This window comes from Haliotis cracherodii, unplaced genomic scaffold (genome assembly GCF_022045235.1).
Source record: "Haliotis cracherodii isolate W230 unplaced genomic scaffold, xgHalCrac1.p SCAF_11, whole genome shotgun sequence".
Classification (NCBI taxonomy): domain Eukaryota; kingdom Metazoa; phylum Mollusca; class Gastropoda; order Lepetellida; family Haliotidae; genus Haliotis; species Haliotis cracherodii.
The window spans coordinates 19144019-19163017 of NW_027266266.1; the positions used below are offsets into that span (position 1 = coordinate 19144019).

The 18999-nt window shown below is 41.5% G+C and overlaps 1 pseudogene; it reads right to left on the reverse strand.

Annotated features, from left to right (window-relative positions):
* Positions 1 to 2156: 2156 nt before the first annotated feature.
* LOC139454908 (uncharacterized) lies at positions 2157 to 4374 on the reverse strand (annotated as a pseudogene).
* Positions 4375 to 18999: the final 14625 nt, after the last annotated feature.

The window sequence follows — 18999 nt, forward strand, 5'->3', positions numbered from 1 at the left end:
TACAGGTGGTAAGATTCTAAATGAAAGCGAGAGACATTTACACACACTTTATTAAACCAAACAAGATAGTCACGTGCGTCAACTTCGCTTTGCATTCTGAATTAGTTATGCACAGAGCTACTACAGACAATATATAATATATCCATTTGCAATGTACGTACTACTACCGATCGTTAGATCGAGGGTCCCTATGAGCGTGACGCACCCAACCAGCTTCTCGACTTTCAATTTGATTTGACATAAAAGGATAAGCGTGGTGAAATGAAGTCAGTTTTAACTATCTGGATATATATCTTGACTTACGTTGAATGTTCTGGTTGTGCCATCACAACCCCTTCGAAGCGTATTTTGGATTGTTTCGTGATCGGTGTTTGTTCATGAATAAACATACACGACTGCACGACCAGATCACTCAAAGTGAACAGTTCCGATACAAATAATTTAAAAACTACGTGGAAGTGTGCCTGACTTCTGATTTTGTGGCCCTGAACATCCCAAATGCGAACATAACATTCCCTAGCGTAAAACGCTGTGGCAAGATCACGGTTGTCTTTTCTTATTCCGATGGTGACGCTGACCTTCCTTCGAAGCTGTCACTGACATGGAAGCAGGCTGAGTTTGTTGATCTGAACTTTCTATGGTATCCTGTATACAAGGAAAAGGAAACTGTGTCCGATATTGAACTAAATAAACTTCCTGACAGCTTGGCACCTAGTCTACAGATACAGTGTTAGTCTGTCAACAGCTATTCGACCATTATGAATCACATCAAAATTTATCATCCCAAACTGGCTCCCACAGCCAAGCGATATCTACATTGTAGATATCGCTGCAATGAAATTGCATCACAATGCTTTGCAGACCATTGTGACGTCATTGGTTACCATGACATCACAATCAAATAACATCACTAATGGCTCTGGTACTGAAGCTGTGAGCAGTAATTTTTACACTTTAGACACTGCTTATTACTGTCCACAAACTGAAAAAGTTGGAAGAATGATATTGGAAGATAAATAAAATCTCACCCTCGTGTCTTTTGATATCAAATATCCCAACTCGTGCTGATATATTTGATATCAAAAGACACTCGGGTCAGATTCTCTATATCAACAAACTCCTGTTATCCACCAGGCTGTGTCCACTCCACAAGTGTGTACGACAAGTCCTCCTAAAATCCAACATGCACATGTTCCCCATCAGTCACGCTTGTCTCAAAGTACACACGATGTTCATTAAACTTGTTGTCTGGATTAAACTGTAACGCCGGTTCTCTTGTCATTCCTGGTTTCGTCTGTCTCATATCTCGGGTCATTCAAACAAGCCTTGATTAAAAAATTATGAATGCTAGATAGTTTACGCTGTGTAAATCAGACAGAAATATAACTGCAATAATGTGATCGTTAAAGGTTTTTAACAGAACTATATTTTTCACACGTAATAAATAACACCTTAAAATTGGAGCGAGTGGACAGTGTTGACACAAAATAGCTGATTCTTGATTGGCGACAGTTTTTCCCCCCTTGAAACGAGTCTTTAATATGATTATGGGTAATAAATAGAATAACCCGCTCGGTACGAGTGATTACGGAAAATATGTCACTCGTGGAATTAATGTTTCCTCGCTAAAGCAACATTAATTTCACCTCGTGGGTTATTCTATAAGTATTTCATTTCTCCATAGGGACGATAGGGTAGCCCAATGGTTAAAAGTATTCTCGTCACGCTGAAGACCTGGGCTCGATTCCCCACATAGGCACAATGTGTGAAGCCCATTTCTGATGTGCCCCGTGAAGTTCCGGGGTAGAATTGATCTTCAGCAACCCATGTTTGCCGTAAAAAGGCGAGGCTGCTTGTCGTAAGAGGCGACTAACGGGATCGGGTGGTCAGTTTCGCTGACATGGTTGATACATGTCATCGATCCTAATTGCGTGGATCGATTCTCATTATATTAATCACTGGATTGTCTGGTCCAGACTTGATTATTTACAGACCGCCGCCGTCAAACAACAAAATAACCAACCAACCAACCAACCAACCAGCCAACCATTTCTGGTGTCCCCCGACGCGATATTGCTGGAATATTGCTAAAAGCGGCGTAGAACCACACTCACTCCTCCATACACGATAAATATGATCATGTCATAGAATTTCATCTATAAGTTCTTACCTGAAAGGTGCAGGCGGCCAAACTTGTCATGGCGTATTTCACCATACGAAATGTTTGTGTTCAGTTTTCCTTGAATTGCGTCTGTCATTTTCTTGTTCGTTTCTTGATTGTGCAAATGAAGTAGCAATCGCAGGATAAACATGTTGTTTCCGATGGACGTCGCATCTAGGAAGTAGCTGTTGCGGTTCATCTCCCTGTGTAATTGTTCTTCTACTCCGATTTTGTATTTCCTTCATGAAATCTATCAAACAAACAGAACGTTTCCTTTGAGGGTGGCAAGTCAGTGTCGGAGTCCAGGGCATTGACTGGAGCTACTGTTAGCCATTCTTTCATGTAAGAAATACTCTTAGAAAATATCCCTTCATTAGCTCTCTGTATGTTCTCAGCAGTTGCTTCGGCCCAGACGTCCCTCGTTAGATGAGAACATGTTCTTCCGCCGCTTGTCGTGACATCGTAAGGGCTAGTAACTCATGATGACTGGCGGTTGTCTTGACGTAGATTCATGTGGTCTCTCACGCTTTCAGGCTTCAGTTTGTTTGCTTGCTTGTTTGTTGTTTAAAGCCGCACTCTCAGTAAATGTGAAAGCTATGAACCGATTTAAAGAATATAATAGATTAGACACTTTTGATATTTTTATTGTTTTGCCTCTGAAACTACTAAATACTCTGTAAATACTTTTCATGATGAAAAAAATAAAATAAAAAAGGCGTATTTTCGTGTGAACTTGCCCTTTAACACTAATGTTTATACACTAACAGCAGTGTTTGTAAAATATATGACGTCACTAGATGACGTCATTATACTGAGTGGTTGTCGCCATTTTTGTTCCTGCACAAGATTACTTAAATTTGCGCAAGTAGTATTGCAAAACTGAAGTGAAATTTCATTATATTAACGAGTACAACATATACTGAACCGCAAAAGAAACGTCACCCCACGTAACATTGCATGAAAAGTTGTCATTTAAATATCTGGGTATTTTTTGTCAAAGTTTCTTATGTTTTACATTACCTTGTCCGGAAAAATGAAATTTGATGATAAAAAAACAAAGCAGATGACAATAAAACCGATCGCCCAACCCGATGCACCCGAGTTCCGTGCAAATTGAAATGCACATGCGCTCCCCCATTTCTTGCCGTATAACAATCCATCCAGATCGGATAACATTCATTCGTTATTTAATTGCTACCACATGGCAAGATTGACAAGAAATCAGCGACACCGAGCCCTTGGACGATTGCAAGCTGGACAACCCGCCCGGCAAGTAGCCAATGCATTTTGATTCCACGTAAGGACCATATACAGGCTCAAGTAAAAGTACCAGACCACCAACACTACAGATGACGTGTCACCACCCGACGTCAGGGTCGTCAGATTGTGAGACAGCATCTTCAAGATCGCTTTGTTACTGCTGCGGAAACTGCTCGACAGACCATGGGGTCACACCAGCGACACATTAGTGCGGACACTGTGCGTCGACGATTGACGAGCAGACACTTCCAGTGGCAAAGGCCGGGACCGTCTTTAGTGGGCAACACAGAACCAGCATTGACGCCACTTCTCAGACGAGAGCCGTTACTGTATCTCAACAGCAGATGGCAGAGAGAGAGAGAGAGAGAGGAGAGAGAGAGAGAGAGAGAGAGAGAGAGAGAGAGAGAGAGAGAGAGAGAGAGAGAGAGAGAGAGAGAGAGAGAGAGAGAGAGAGTCTGGCGACGCTGTGAGAAAGGTGATTCGGATGCTTGTGTTGTTGAGAGAGACTCGTTGGGTGGTCCGAGCATCCTGGTGGGGGCGGGGGAAGAACTGGTCTTGCACAGAGGGTCGACTCTGTGGTCTTCCAGAACATCGGTCCAGGGAGAGGCAATGGTGTCACAGCACATCAAGTCTTGAGACCACACGTCATACTTCATTTGGCACGTCGCCGCAACCACGAGTTTCAGCATGATAACGCCCATGTTCACACTGCGAGAGCCACAAGAGACTTCCTCCAGCAGAATGGCTTCTGAACCATGCAGTGGCCTGCCCTCAGTCCCGATTTACTGTGGGACGAGATTCAAAGACGGCTGAATCACGTCCGACCAAGGCCGACAACTGCACCTGAACTGCGTCAGGCGTTCCTCAGAGTGTGGGCTCAAGTGCCTATGGCCTTCATCAACGGCCTCATCTATTCCATGTATCGACGTTGCACGGCAGTCATCAATGCACATGGAGGGCACACAAGGTACTGAATTGTGATGCCATTTTCTCTGAGACTAGTGTTGTGTTTCACTTTAAGAACATTTGACGAGCAGACACCTCAACTGAGCTACCCAGAAATATATACGCATGCGCTTGGATTGCTGCAGCAGTTTGTGGTGGAAGACGCCTACAGTGGACCTAGAGGAACAAAATGGATCACTTTCGTGAAACGTCTCACCCTGAACTCACCTTAGTCTTACTGACTCAGTCATTAGAGTTTATCATTGAACATGTATTATTACATTAACATGTACAAGTGTCTATAAACTGTTGCAAGAATATAAACATGTTTTTGTGTTTATTTATTAACGTCTTAATGTGCAATTTTAAGCAGCCCTGTATCTACATAAACACGTATGTTTATAAACATACAAGTGGACGTGTCTATAAAGTGTTGCAGCTTCAGTTTTTATTTCTGTGTTTAAACAGAAACACTTGTTTTAGAGTGTAGAAGTATTTGTTGTTCTACAGATTGTTTCTTGAGGTAGCAATTACCTCCGATGATGACGTATATGAATCTGTACTTTTGAAAGTTGTGTTATGTCTTGCCACGAACCCTTTACACTTAGCCAAGATGGACACAACAGGGTTGAGCTCACAATGTCTGACTGACGTACTTAAGAAAACGTGACCATGTTGTGCCACCAGCACATATGTCCTGTACTTTACTGGGTTCTTATTCAGCCGAATTTTTCCATGAGTTGAACTTTCGTCTCATGTGGTCTGAAGTCGACAATGGCATATATTCCTGTATGTTCGCCTTCAGACTACTCATGGTTTGGGTGACAGTATCTGATTCCCGGACGTTATATTAACTGGTGTTATCTATGACAATGACACAGGCGTTTAAAATGGGCAATAGCTGAAGTTCCAACCAGCCTATGATCACATCATCTCCTATAATTTCGCCTCGAAAACTAGCCCACATCCATCAATAAGCCCCATATCATGGGGTTGCAGAGTGTAAACACTGACACGATTACCTTAAGCTGAGGGTCTATGTCTGCTTTTTGTCCATCTGCCGATAGCCACATGTAGTCAGTGGAATGATTCACCAAGGTAAATTATCTGGACGCCCTGACTGTGAAGTATGAATGGTTCGGAGATAATGTCACCTCATAGACAGGATGGAATATTTTCCCCTGAAAAGTGCTATGTCATCGCCACGCGCAGTGGATAGAATCCCCATCTCATGGAGAACAATAGTTAGTGCAGGTAACATTAGTGCAGGTAACATTAATTGTATCTTTAATTCCTCCCAAATTCTACTACAAGTCAGGGTTACCTTCTACTCATAAAGCGTGTACACTTAACGGCTAATCACCCTGGATCAAAGCTGTCTAATATCCTTTAACGTCCCAGTTTTGTTTTTGAGACCACCCCTATACCTGTTTTGTTTTATTTATCATACCGTAGACTTGATGGTATGAATTGGAAACCCAATAGCATGGGCAGTTCGGTAATTCACCCTATCTAAATTAATAAATGATTTCCCCTATCTCTTAGGTAAAGAACTTGTATACATTTGGTTATGGCTATGCAAGTGTAATGTAACATGCATCATGGGAGCAATGTTAACAAAACAAACGCAGCGTCATTTTGTCATGTTAGAAGATGGACATTAAGAATTTTCTCAAAATGATTTTTATGTGTGGATTAGATGTTTTATGAGGAAATTATTATCATTATAACGGTGGTGTCACGTATATTCCTATAGTCCGTTTCAGTCTGCCACCATTGGACTTAGAATAAATGTGAACTTCTTGTTTTCGTTGGAATTTGTCTCCTGTAAACTTGTAGATAAGACTCCCCTGTGACTGAAATACTTCAAACCACAGGTAGGTCGATCGGTAGTTACTCTATATTTCAATAAAAACAGTCTGTGAAAAAGTACATTTTTTTTTAACAGGTAATAAAGCAGTTTTCTACCATTTCTGACAGTACTTTACAAGCTTTCCAGTACGCCAAGAGCCTGCAGATGTTCCCTGCATTGCAGACACTGCATTGCTAGTTTATACACAACCAATGAATGAAATCAAGTAAATCACAACTGTATAATAAGCAGAATCAATAAGATTGACAGAAATAATCGTCCACAGGGATTAATCGACCTGACTTTAAGTATCAAATTCAGGAATGACACCTTAGGCACACATGTGGCACTACTCGCTGTGCCAACAATAGGACGTGTTTTGGTATTAATTTTTATAGACAAATACTTGGTATTAACATTTATGTTTCTTGATCACCTACTTTGTGTAAGATTTATCCAGTATATTATAGATCCATTGTGTTATGATCAATACCAGGGATGCAAAATCAACTCGGAGCTCATCAGATGCTGACATTAACCCTATAAATGACTGAAGTCTTTAAAAGGTGAAGCAAGCAATTGGCAAATTCAGGCACAAAAAGGAGCAGCTCAACAAATGCTTAATTATTGAATATTGCCCATATCAGTGAAATTGTTGTCAGTAATTCTCACTGAGCATTATGACTTTTGTTTCATGTAGATTGTAGAGTCTATAGCAATTATTCCCTTGTATTCATTCTTTGTGAAGTATCCCATAGAAACAAAAGTGAGTGAGTATGGTTTTATGCCATTTTTAGCATTAATCCAACAATATCATGGCAGGGGACACCAGAAATTGGCTTCACAATGTACCCATGTCGGGAATCGAACCTGGGTCTTCGGCGTGATGGGCAAATGCTTCAATCACTAGGCGACCCGACCGCCGCATAGATACATGTATTAACATTAATGCAAATATCCAAAACAACAGTTTTATGTCTCATCCAACAACAGAGTGATGCTGGTGTCCCTACTTGTGATGTGAAAATGTAAATTTGCTTTCCAAAAATGTACTTAGTAATACATAGAATAACCTCCAGGCAGAGTGGAATTATAGATATCAGTCAAAGTCAATCGTGAAATAATGTTGGAAGTTACACAGTTGCTTCACATTGGACAGGTAGTCCAGAATCCCTTGTTACTCATAGGTTATTCTCTAAATGTATGTCATAAGAACAATATAAAACAGACATTTGTTCACAGTTTATTCATATGATCGATATAATTAATGAAATACATAATACATATATGCATTCAACAAGTACAGAAAGTTAGACATCTTTCTCATTTATACCCAATAATTTTGAAACATGTTATGACACAAATACCATAACTGTCATACATGTCATTAAGACCTCACATTTGTTTGCTTGGTTTAAAGATCCGCTGGCCTTTAAAACCGAAAACTGAACAAACAGAAATAAATCAGACTGACAAGGTTTACTGCCAAGGGTGAAGATTGCTTTGACAACAAAAATAATTCAGGGGACTATTATAGACTAAAAAAATCCAAAGATAAAATCGTCATGCTTGTTTTAATCACCTTACTGATCCAAATCAAACTTTGAGATGATTTAGAAGTCTTGTACAATGCAGTTATGCTCCAACCTACTGACTGTTATAACACAGTATTACGTCATATCAGGGTGCGTTAGCTTGTTGTCAGGAAAGCCTGAATTGAGACACTTAACAGTTTGTTGAAACCCAGAAAAATAATCGGGGATTTGAGTGAGTGAATGAGTGAGTATGATTTTATGCCGGTTTTAGCTATATTCCAGTAACACCACAGCGGGGGACACCAGAAATGGGCTTCACACTTTGTACCCAGGACGGGAATTTCCCGGGTCTTCAGCGTGCCGATTGAACGCTAGTAGTTGGGGGCAGGACTCCAGAACTGGAAGTAGTTCTGCGCATGCGCAATGGCACCCAAGATGGCGTCACTTCCGGTTCCAGTGGCGCGTGCGCACCCAAGATGGCAACACTTCCGTTTCCGAGGGGCCATCTCCCCATCCAAATTGGCAGCACAGCGTCTCCAAGATGGCGCCGGCAGGAAGGCGGGAAGGAGGGAAGAAGGAGGAGGGAGGAGGGAGGAGGGAAGGGGGTCAGGTTCTTTGTTTTTGTTTGTGGTGGTGAGTAGTCAAAGCAAAGAATGAAAAAGCGTTCTTTCGGGAAAGCTGGGTGGCCCTGAAAAGGGCCGTTTGATCTTGATGAAGAAGAAAACGTTTGTGGCACTATCCAAGATGCAACATCAAGAAAAGCTTGTTGGAAACAGGAAGCGGAAACAGACTGAATCATCCACAACACCAGCAGCAGCAGCAGCAGCAGACAAGAAAACGGAAGTGACAGAAAAACCCGGAGATGAAACCTGCAACACCTGCTACTTTGACCGTTGGACTCAGTGGTGGCTGCATTTACTTCTTCACCCACATTTCTGCAGAGCTACACATGCAGGGATGGATCGTCATCTTTCGTCTCACAGTGTGGCATAATCGCCTCATGTAAGTGTCCTTCAGGACTGGAATGGAATGTTCCATCACTTTCCTTCGTGCCAAGAACATAGACAGGCAGGCAGCCTTGACACCTGTCGCATTGCCATGGAGGAAGAGGAGATGGGGGGTGAGGAAGAGTGCTACAACCAACAATGACTTGACAACGTCAAAAACGTCTTCTATGATTTTGAATGTAGTCAAGACATGGGGGAGCACATCTCAAATTTGTGCGTGGTGCAGTTAGGATTTGGACGATGCATCGGTCAAGCGACAAAGGAGTTGTGCGAACACTGTCCATGGAGACAAGAAGGTTATGGTCCCACCCGCAAGAAAGTGTTTCGAGGCCCAACCACGCTACGCGATGTGTGTATCTGGTTGACAGCCCTGGCCGAAAACCCAAAGAAAAAGAAGAAAAACCAAGAGGAGGAAGGCGGCGCACGCAAGGGGACAACGGCACGTCTAGGCAAAAGAAAACAGGATGGAACCCTCTCAACCCATCCTCCGACAAAACGTCTGCGGCGTCCATCACCCCAGGAGGAGGAGAAGGGGGAGGATGTCATGGAGGTGGACGCGCCTATCTGTGCCTGAGGAAAAGAAGACGAAGAAGAAAAACACCACCGTCCAGCCGCCCGAGAAGGAGCTCATTTATGTGATTGCACATAACGCACGAGCCTATGATCTGCACCCATCACAAACAAAACCAGAAACAAAGAACCCGATTGATTCCCTTCCCTCCTCCTCTTCCCTCGGAACCGGAAGTGTCGCCATCTTGGGTGCGCACGCACTACTGGAACCGGAAGTGTCGCTATCTTGGATGCGCATGCATTACCCACAATGCCCTCTTCGCGCATGCGCAGAACCACTTCTGGTTCTGGAATCCTGCCCCCAAACTACTTACGCTTTAACCACTAGGCTGACCGACCGCCCCCCGGGATTTGAACCTCCAGTCATAGGTTTCTGGAATGTCATTTGGACAACTGTGAAGAGTGAAATGTGCCACCTTAGATGACTAAGCTATGTGTGCCCATTGTGTAGTAACATGGCAACCTCTTTCCTGAGTGAGTGAGTGAGTTGGGTTTAACGCCGCTTTTAACATGATTCCAGTTATATCACAGTGTGTCAGCTTAAAGTGGGAGGAAAGCCCGAAGTGATGCAGGTCTCAGACGTTAACCACTTCAGTGAAACCCACGAGGACGGGTGCTGACAAACCTAGAAACATAACCGAGGTGAACCGGGATTCAAACCCACAATCATAGGTTTCTGGCGTGCCTAAGGGACGCAACTCTGCACTGCGAAGCGGCGCCTTAGACAACTGGGACGTATTTTAGCTGTATGACGGTAGTATGTAATAATCATGAAATATGTAATTGCAATACAATGACATGCAACAACCAGATCAGGGAGCCTGACCACCCGTTCCCATTAGTCGCCTCTTACCCTTATGACAAGCATGGATAGACACAGTAGTGGATGTGGATTTTATGTAGATTTCATATTCCTAGTGATTAACCTCTTCATATGTTTTTTTATTATTTAATCTTTTAATGTTTAATTTAATTTAATTAAATCTAATTTAATTTTTTTGGTGGGGGTGGGGGGTTGGGTGGTTATAATTTTTATATTCTTGTGCTTCCGTTTGTACCCTTGTTTGTGTTTTCTAAATTCTGATAAGTACATTTTTATGTTATGAAATGCTATTCTAAAAAGACTAACAAAAAAATATTGCAATTTATCATGTTAACAGATCTTCTTTAATCTTTCCTATAAACGATTTCTCAAAATAACAATCATTTTGCGTGAAATCAAACAATTATTATCACTGTGCATCATTGTAAGAAAACCACCTCTATTACATCATAGCCATGTATTTTGGCTCACCTCACACCATAAAATCTTTCAGTTTTTTCAACAGACATCCTCTTCACTGCCTCATCTATAAAATAGTTGCCTAGAGAGTAGAGGGGTGTATGAATAGACACCAGCAATGATGGCAGCTGAGAAGGATCAACAGAAGGTGTTCGATCTGCATGATGAGCAAAGACTACAAGGAGAATGCAGCCCTGGCAACTGTTTGTTCCCAGATATTGGGTCAGATTGTTGATTTAGTAGCTATTATCAATTACATAATAATATTTATTATTATCAGCATCAGACATAAGGATGCTATTTGGTGGGACCTGAAGTAGAGTAAAACATGTAGATATTCAATGCCTGTCGAATGGGACAAGAAACATGTAACAAATAAAGCTCACTTGACTTTCAGTCAGGTGAGCTAAACAGCAATCATGATTACAAGATTTCACATTTCTTTTAGATTCAGAAGAGATGTAAGAAAAGAAGGACTGATAGACAATGTACAATAAAACAAAAGCTCACTTGACTTTCAGTGAGGAGAGTAGAAAATACAAATTTGAATTTACAAGATTTCATATCTTACAGTTAATTTGTTCCATAAGCATATTTTATAGATGACTGACCAGCCTAAATATGGGATTAATGGCTTTGATGTAATAGAGGTAGGGTATTTGAAAGAATTATAGTTGTGGCAACTCTCTTTGTATTTTGCTCTTGTTTCTACTTTAACAATGTTTGAGAATCTGAGTTAATTCACATAGAATCAAGATGGATGAGAAACAGTGGTTGGCTCTAGATTCAGTGCTCTAATGTGGGCTACATCTGCCACTGGTAAATGTCACTGATCTAAAGTCATCTAAGGTTAATTCCAGGTTCGGCAAATCAGAGAGAATAGGGAAAAAGACCCAGCAAGAACAACACTTGATCTGTCTCCCTGACTCCACACCAGCTATTAAAAGCTGAGAGTAAATGGGTGCATGGATAGACACCAGTAATGATGGCAGCTGAGAAGGATCAACAGAAGGTGTTCGATCTGCATGATGAGCAAAGACTAAAAGAATGCAGGCCTGGGAGCTGTTTGTTCCCAGATATTGAGTCCGATTGTTGATTTAGTAGCTATTATTATCAATTACATAATAATATTTATTATCATCAGCATCAAACATAAGGATGCTATTTGGTGGGACCTGAAGTAGAGTTCAAAGGGAAAACATGTAGATATTCAATGCCTGTCGAATGGGACAAGAAACATGTAACAAAAAAAGCACACTTGACTTTCAGTCAGGTGAGCTAAACAGCAATCATAATTACAAGATTTCACATTTCTTTTAGATTCAGAAGAGATGTAAGAAAAGAAGGACTGATAGATGATGTACAACAAGTATTTGTCACAAAGTGACAAAATGTCCCCTGCCTGTTTATACACCACAGTACCAAATATGAAGACAATCCAGCGATTTGCCTGCTGTGACCTTGAAAATAGGGTCAAGGTCACCAAAACCGACTGGTGTCTGCGGTGTCTGTATATACACCATAGTTCCAAATATGAAGACAATCCTGCCATTAGTTCTTGAGATATCGCGGCAACACCGTTTTCCAACTCCAAAAGCAGATTTGCCTGCTGTGACCTTCAAAATGGGTCCAGGTCACCAAAACCGACTGGTGTCTGCGGAGTCTGTATATACACCACAGTACCAAATATGAAGAGAATCCAGCCATTAGTTCTTGAGATATCGCGGCAACAGCGTTTTCCAACTCCAAAAGCAGATTTGCCTGCTGTGACCTTCAAAATGGTGTCAAGGTCACCAAAACCGACTGGTGTCTGCAGAGTCTCTATATACACCATAGTTCCAAATGTGAAGACAATCCAGTGTTCAGTTCTTGAGATATCGCGGCAACACCGTTTTCCAACTCCAAAAGCAGATTTGCCTGCTGTGACCTTCAAAATGGTGTCAAGGTCACCAAAACCGACTGGTGTCTGCGGTGTCTGTATATACACCATAGTTCCAAATATGAAGACAATCCAGCCATTAGTTCTTGAGATATCGCGGCAACAAACAGGTGGGACGTACGGACGGTCATGAATACTATATCCCCCGCTTCGCGCTTCGCGCTTTCGTGCGGCGGGGGGAAAACAAAACAAAAACTAACTTGACTTTCAGTGAGGAGAGTAGAAATTGCAAATTTGAATTTACAAGATTTCATATCTTTCAGTGAAGTTGTTCCATAAGCATATTTTATAGATGACTGGCTGTGATGAGAATGTCTGCTGAAAAATCTGAAGATTTTATGGTTGGAGACCAGCCAAAAAATGGGATTAATGGCTTTGATGTAATAGTGGTAGGGTATTTGAAAGAATTATAGTTTCTTTCTTTGTATTTTGTTCTTGTTTTTCCTTTAACAATGTTTAAGAATCCGAGTTAATTCACATAGAATCAAGATGGATGAGAAACAGTGGTCGGCTCTAGATTCAGTGCTCTAATGTGAGCTACATCTGCCACTGGTAAATGTCACTGATCTAAAGTCATCTAAGGTTAATTCCAGGTTCGGCAAATCATACAGAGAACAGGGAAAAAGACCCAGCAAGAACAAGACATGATCTGTCACCCACCCTCCACACCAGCTATCAATAGCTGAGAGTAGAGGGGTGTATGGATAGACACCAGTGATGACAGCAGCTGAGAAGGATCAACAGAAGGTGTTCGATCTGCATGATGAGCAAAGACTACAAGGAGAATGCAGCCCTGGCAACTGTTTGTTCCCAGATATTGAGTCTGATTGTTGATTTAGTAGCTATTATCTATTACATAATAATATATTTATTATTATCAGCATCAAACATAAGGATGCTATTTGGTGGGACCTGAAGTAGAGTAAAACATGCAGATAATTCATGCCTGTCAAATGGGACAAGAAACATGTAACAAAAAAAGCACACTTGACTTTCAGTCAGGTGAGCTAAACAGCAATCATAATTACAAGATTTCACATTTCTTTTAGATTCAGAAGAGATGTAAGAAAAGAAGGACTGATAGATGATGTACAACAAAACAAAAGCTCACTTGACTTTCAGTCAGGTGACTAGAAAATGCAAATTTGAATTTACAAGATTTCATATCTTTCAGTTAATTTGTTCCATAAGAATATTTTATAGATGACTGGCAGTGATGAGAATGTCTGCTGAAAAATCTGAAGATTTTATGGTGGGAGACCAGCCAAAATATGGGATTAATGGCTTTGATGTAACAGTGGTAGGGTATTTGAAAGAATTATAGTTGTGGCAACTCTCTTTGTATTTTGTTCTTTTTTCTACTTTAACAATGTTTAAGAATCCGAGATAATTCACATAGAATCAAGATGGATGAGAAACAGTGGTCGGCTCTAGATTCCGTGCTCGAATGTGAGCTACATCTGCCACTGGTAAATGTCACTGATCCAAAGTCATCTAAGGTTAATTCCAGGTTCGGCAAATCATAGAGAGAATAGGGAAAAAGACCCAGCAAGAACAACACTTGATCTGTCTCCCTGCCTCCACACCAGCTATCAATAGCTGAGAGTAAAGGGGTGCATGGATAGACACCAGCAATGACGGCAGCTGAGAAGGATCAACAGAAGGTGTTCGATCTGCATGATGAGCAAAGACTACAAGGAGAATGCAGCCCTGGCAACTGTTTGTTCCCAGATATTGAGTCTGATTGTTGATTTAGTAGCTATTATTATCAATTACATAATAATATTTATTATTATCAGCATCAAACATAAGGATGCTATTTGGTGGGACCTGAAGTAGAGTAAAACATGTAGATATTCAATGCCTGTCAAATGAGACAAGAAACATGTAACAAAAGAAAAGCTCAGATGAGCATTATTATGGATATTATATGGATTAATGGCTTTGATGTAACAGTGGTAGGGTATTTGAAAGAATTATAGTTGTGGCAACTTTCTTTGTATTTTGTTCTTGTTCATCTGCCACTGGTAAATGCCACTAACCTAAAGTCATCTAAGGTAAATTCCAGGTTCTGCAAATCAAAGAGAGAATAGGGAAAAAGACCCAGCAAGAACAAGACCTGATCTGTCTCCCACCCTCCACACCAGCTGTAAAAAGCTGAGAGTAGAGGGGTGCATGGATAGACACCAGCAATGAAGGCAGCTGAAGCTGATAAGAAGAAGGTTTTTGATCTGCATGATGAGCAAAGATCATGGAGAATTCATGCCTGGGAACTGAATGTTCCCAGATATTGAGTCATATTTGAGATATTTGATTGTGGATTGGGAGGTAAATTCCAGATTCCAAATCATAGAAAGTGACCCAGCAAGAACAAGACATGATCTGTCACCCACCCTCCACACCAGCTGTAAAAAGCTGAGAGTAGAGGGATGCATGGGCGGACTCCAGTGATGCCAGCAGGTGAGAAGGATCAGGAGAAACTCAAAGTGTTTCATAGATAGTGACCAAGTAAGGAAAAGACATGATCTGTCACCCACCCTCCACACCAGCTATAAACACCAGTAGCTGACAGTAGAGGGATGCATGATTAATGTCACATAACTAAAGTCATCAGGGTAAACTTCAGAAAGTGACCCAGCAAGAACAAGACATGATCTGTCACCCACCCTCCACACCAGCTGTAAATACCAGTAGCTGACAGTAGAGGGCGACATGGATAGACACCAGTGATGACAGCAGCTGAGAGGGTTAAGGAGAAAGTGTTTCAGTGGCTGGGATACAAGGTTGGAAGAGAAACAGTGGGAAACATCTGCCACTGGTATATGTCACTAAAATAAAGTCATCTGCTACTGGTCAGAAGAAGGTTTTTGATCTACATGATGAGCAAAGGTCATGGAGAATTCATGCCTGGGAGCTGTTTGTTCTCAGATATTGAGTCAGATTGTTGATTGGGTGGCTATTATCTCTAATATAATGACATAATTGTTATTATCAGCATCAAACATAAGGATGCTATTTGGACAGGACCTGAAGCGGAGTTCAAGGGACAATGTATGTAGATGTTCAATGTCAGTTGGTTGGACAGACGATAAGAAACATGTAACAATAAAAGCTCACTTCAGTCAGGTGAGCTACCAAACAAACAAAGATTATAGCCTTTGAAGAATCAGAAGAGATGTAGAAAATCATGGATTCACAGATGACAGACAACACAACAAAAGCTCACTTGACTATCACCTGACTAACTAAAGTGAGTTAGTTTTCAATGCCTCAGTCTGCAATATTTAAACCTGGGACATAAGGTTGGAAGAGAAACAGTGGAAAACATCTGCCACTGGTATATGTCACTAAAATAAAGTCATCTGCTACTGGTCAGAAGAAAGTATTTGATCTGCATGATGAGCAAAGATCATGGAGAATTCAGGCCTGGGAGCTGTTTGTTCCCAGATATTGAGTCTGATTGTTGATTGGGTGGCTATTATCTATAATATAATAACATAATTATTATCAGCATCGAACATAAGGATGCTATTTGGCATGACTTGAAGCAGAGTTCAAAGTAGAACGGCTGTCATGGTAGCAGCTAATGATCAGAAGAAGGTTTTCGATCAGCATGATGAGCAAAGATCATGGAGAAATCAGGCCTGGGAACTGAATGTTCCCAGATATTGAGTCATATTTGATATATTTGATTGTGGATTGGGAGGTAAATTCCAGATTCCAAATCATAGCTAGTGACCCAGCAAGAACAAGACATGATCTGTCACCCACCCTCCACACCAGCTACAAATACCAGTAGCTGACAGTAGAGGGATGCATGGACGGACTCCAGTGATGATAGCAGCTGAGAAGGATCAGGAGCACCTCAAAGTGTTTTCATAGATAGTGACCAAGTAAGAACACATCGTAAATGTCACATAACTAAAGTCATCAGGGTAAACTCCAGATTCGGCAAATCACTTAAAGTGACCCAGCAAGAACAAGACATGATCTGTCACCCACCCTCCACACCAGCTACAAATACCAGAAGCTGACAGTAGAGGGATGCATGGGCGGACTCCAGTGATGACAGCAGCTGAGAGGGTTAAGGAGAAAGTGTTTCAGTGGCTGGAATATAAGGTTGGAAGAGAAACAGTGGGAAACATCTGCCACTGGTATGACTAAACTAAAGTCATCAGCTACTGGTCAGAAGAAAGTATTTGATCTGCATGATGAGCAAAGATCATGGAGAATTCAGGTCTGGGGGCTGTTTGTTCCCAGATATTGAGTCTGATTGTTGATTGGGTGGCTATTATCTATAATATAATAATATAATTATTATCAGCATCAAACATAAGGATGCTATTTGGCAGGACTTGAAGTCAGAGTACACTACACTAAAGTTATCTGAGGTAAATTCCAGATTCGGCTCCTCATAATAAGAACCGGGCAGGGGATTCTGAGATCAAGTAAGAACAAGACATTATTTGTCTCCAAAGTATCGAAGTATCGATGACAACAAAGGTATCACTGAGTTTTGCTGCTATAGTTTGATAGTTATTTAATCTAAAGACCCTACATATATTTCTATACGTTTTTTCATATTTGGGTCAGTATTTACTCTACCCTTGAATCCTCCATACTTTATGCAGTTCTTTCTGAAAGGATGCAAAAAGATATATTACCTTGGGGCCCAAGAAGTGATGTGGACCTGAACAGACATTTGGATACCCTGTGGTCAGCAGCTATCAGTCAACACACAAGAACAGCCTACTCTACAGGTTTCCAGTGCTATTTCAGCTTCTTTGCCACACTGGGTGCCAGCAGTGCCTTGCCACCAGTTAATGAAGCTTACCTTCAGTACACCATTGTTCTGGATTTTCCCTAAAACATTTTAAGATTTAAAAAAAAAAAATGTTATACAACTGGTGTTATTATAGGCTTGACTCGGAAAGTAAATTAACTCGTAATTGTGTTTGGGAAATTAGGTCCATTGAACGAATGCTGAATAAGCTTCATTGAGTATGTCACTAAAGTTTTTCATTTACTGCAATGCATTTCTGTATGCAAGTTAGTTGGTATTTTGCGCAAATACGCAGCTTATCTGTAGCTCTGACTTAATCTGTTACATTTGTAGATTACTGTCTGCAGGGTTATGTTTGTTTTGTTTTGTTTGTTGTTTAACGCCGCACTCAGCAATATTCCAGCTATATGACGGCGGTCTGTAAATAATCTAGTCTGGACCAGACAATCCAGTGATTGATAACATGAGCATCGATCCACGCAATTGGGATCGATGACATGCATCAACCAAGTCAGCGAGCCTGACCACCTGATCCCGTTAGTCGCCTCTTACGACAAGCATAGTCGCCTTTTACGGCAAGCATGGGTTGCTGAAGACCTATTCTACCCAGGATCTTCACGGGCCCTGCAGGGTTATGACAAGGACCACCTTGTCCATGCTAACATTAACATGATTAAGTGATTAACACTTAAAATACATTATATTATACATGTGTCATAATTTGAGGCCTAATACTGGCAAATACAGCAGTTTGTGGGTTTGCTTCATGTAAAAAGAATTGTGACTGTTAAGGCTGATTATACAATTATGCAAAACCTAGTTCTTACAATTCAATTATAAAAACCCCAAGGTGGTCTTACAATTCAAATATAAAACCTCTCATCAGGGTGCCGTTGTACAAAGCGATCTTAGTGCTAAGGTGATCGTAACTCACATACCTTAACATAGACTTACGACAGTCGTAGCCCTTAGGTTGTTTTGTGCAACGGTACCCAGGTCTCACTTGAAGTAGTACCTCCCAGAAGGTTACCAAGACATAGGAAGATACCTTGGAGAGGTAAGGCAAGGTAACATCTGTTCGGTCAACATTTTCACTTGACTTCACTCTGATGCCTGCCACCACCACACTTTCAGGGCAGGACTCCCTGATGATGCTCTGTGTGTGTCTTCAGACAACTTGATGCTGGGAATGTTCCCCCCACTCTCACCACACTTTCAGGACAGGACTCCCTGATGATGCCCTGTGTGTGTCTTCAGACAACTTGATGCTGTCAATGTTCCCCCAACTCTCGCCACACTTTCAAGACAGGACTCCCTGATGATGCCCTCTGTGAATCTTCAGACAACTTGATGCTGTGGATGTTCCCCCAACTCTTACCACACATTCAAGACAGGACTCCCTGATGATGCCCTGTGTGTCTTCAGACAACTTGATGCTGGGAATGTTCCCCCCACTCTCACCACACTTTCAGGGCAGGACTCCCTGATGATGCCCTCTGTGTGTCTTCAGACAACTTGATGCTGGGAATGTTCCCCCAACTCTCACCACACTTTCAGGACAGGACTCCCTGATGATGCCCTCTGTGTGTCTTCAGACAACTTGATGCTGGGAATGTTCCCCCAACTCTCACCACACTTTCAGGACAGGACTCCCTGATGATGCCC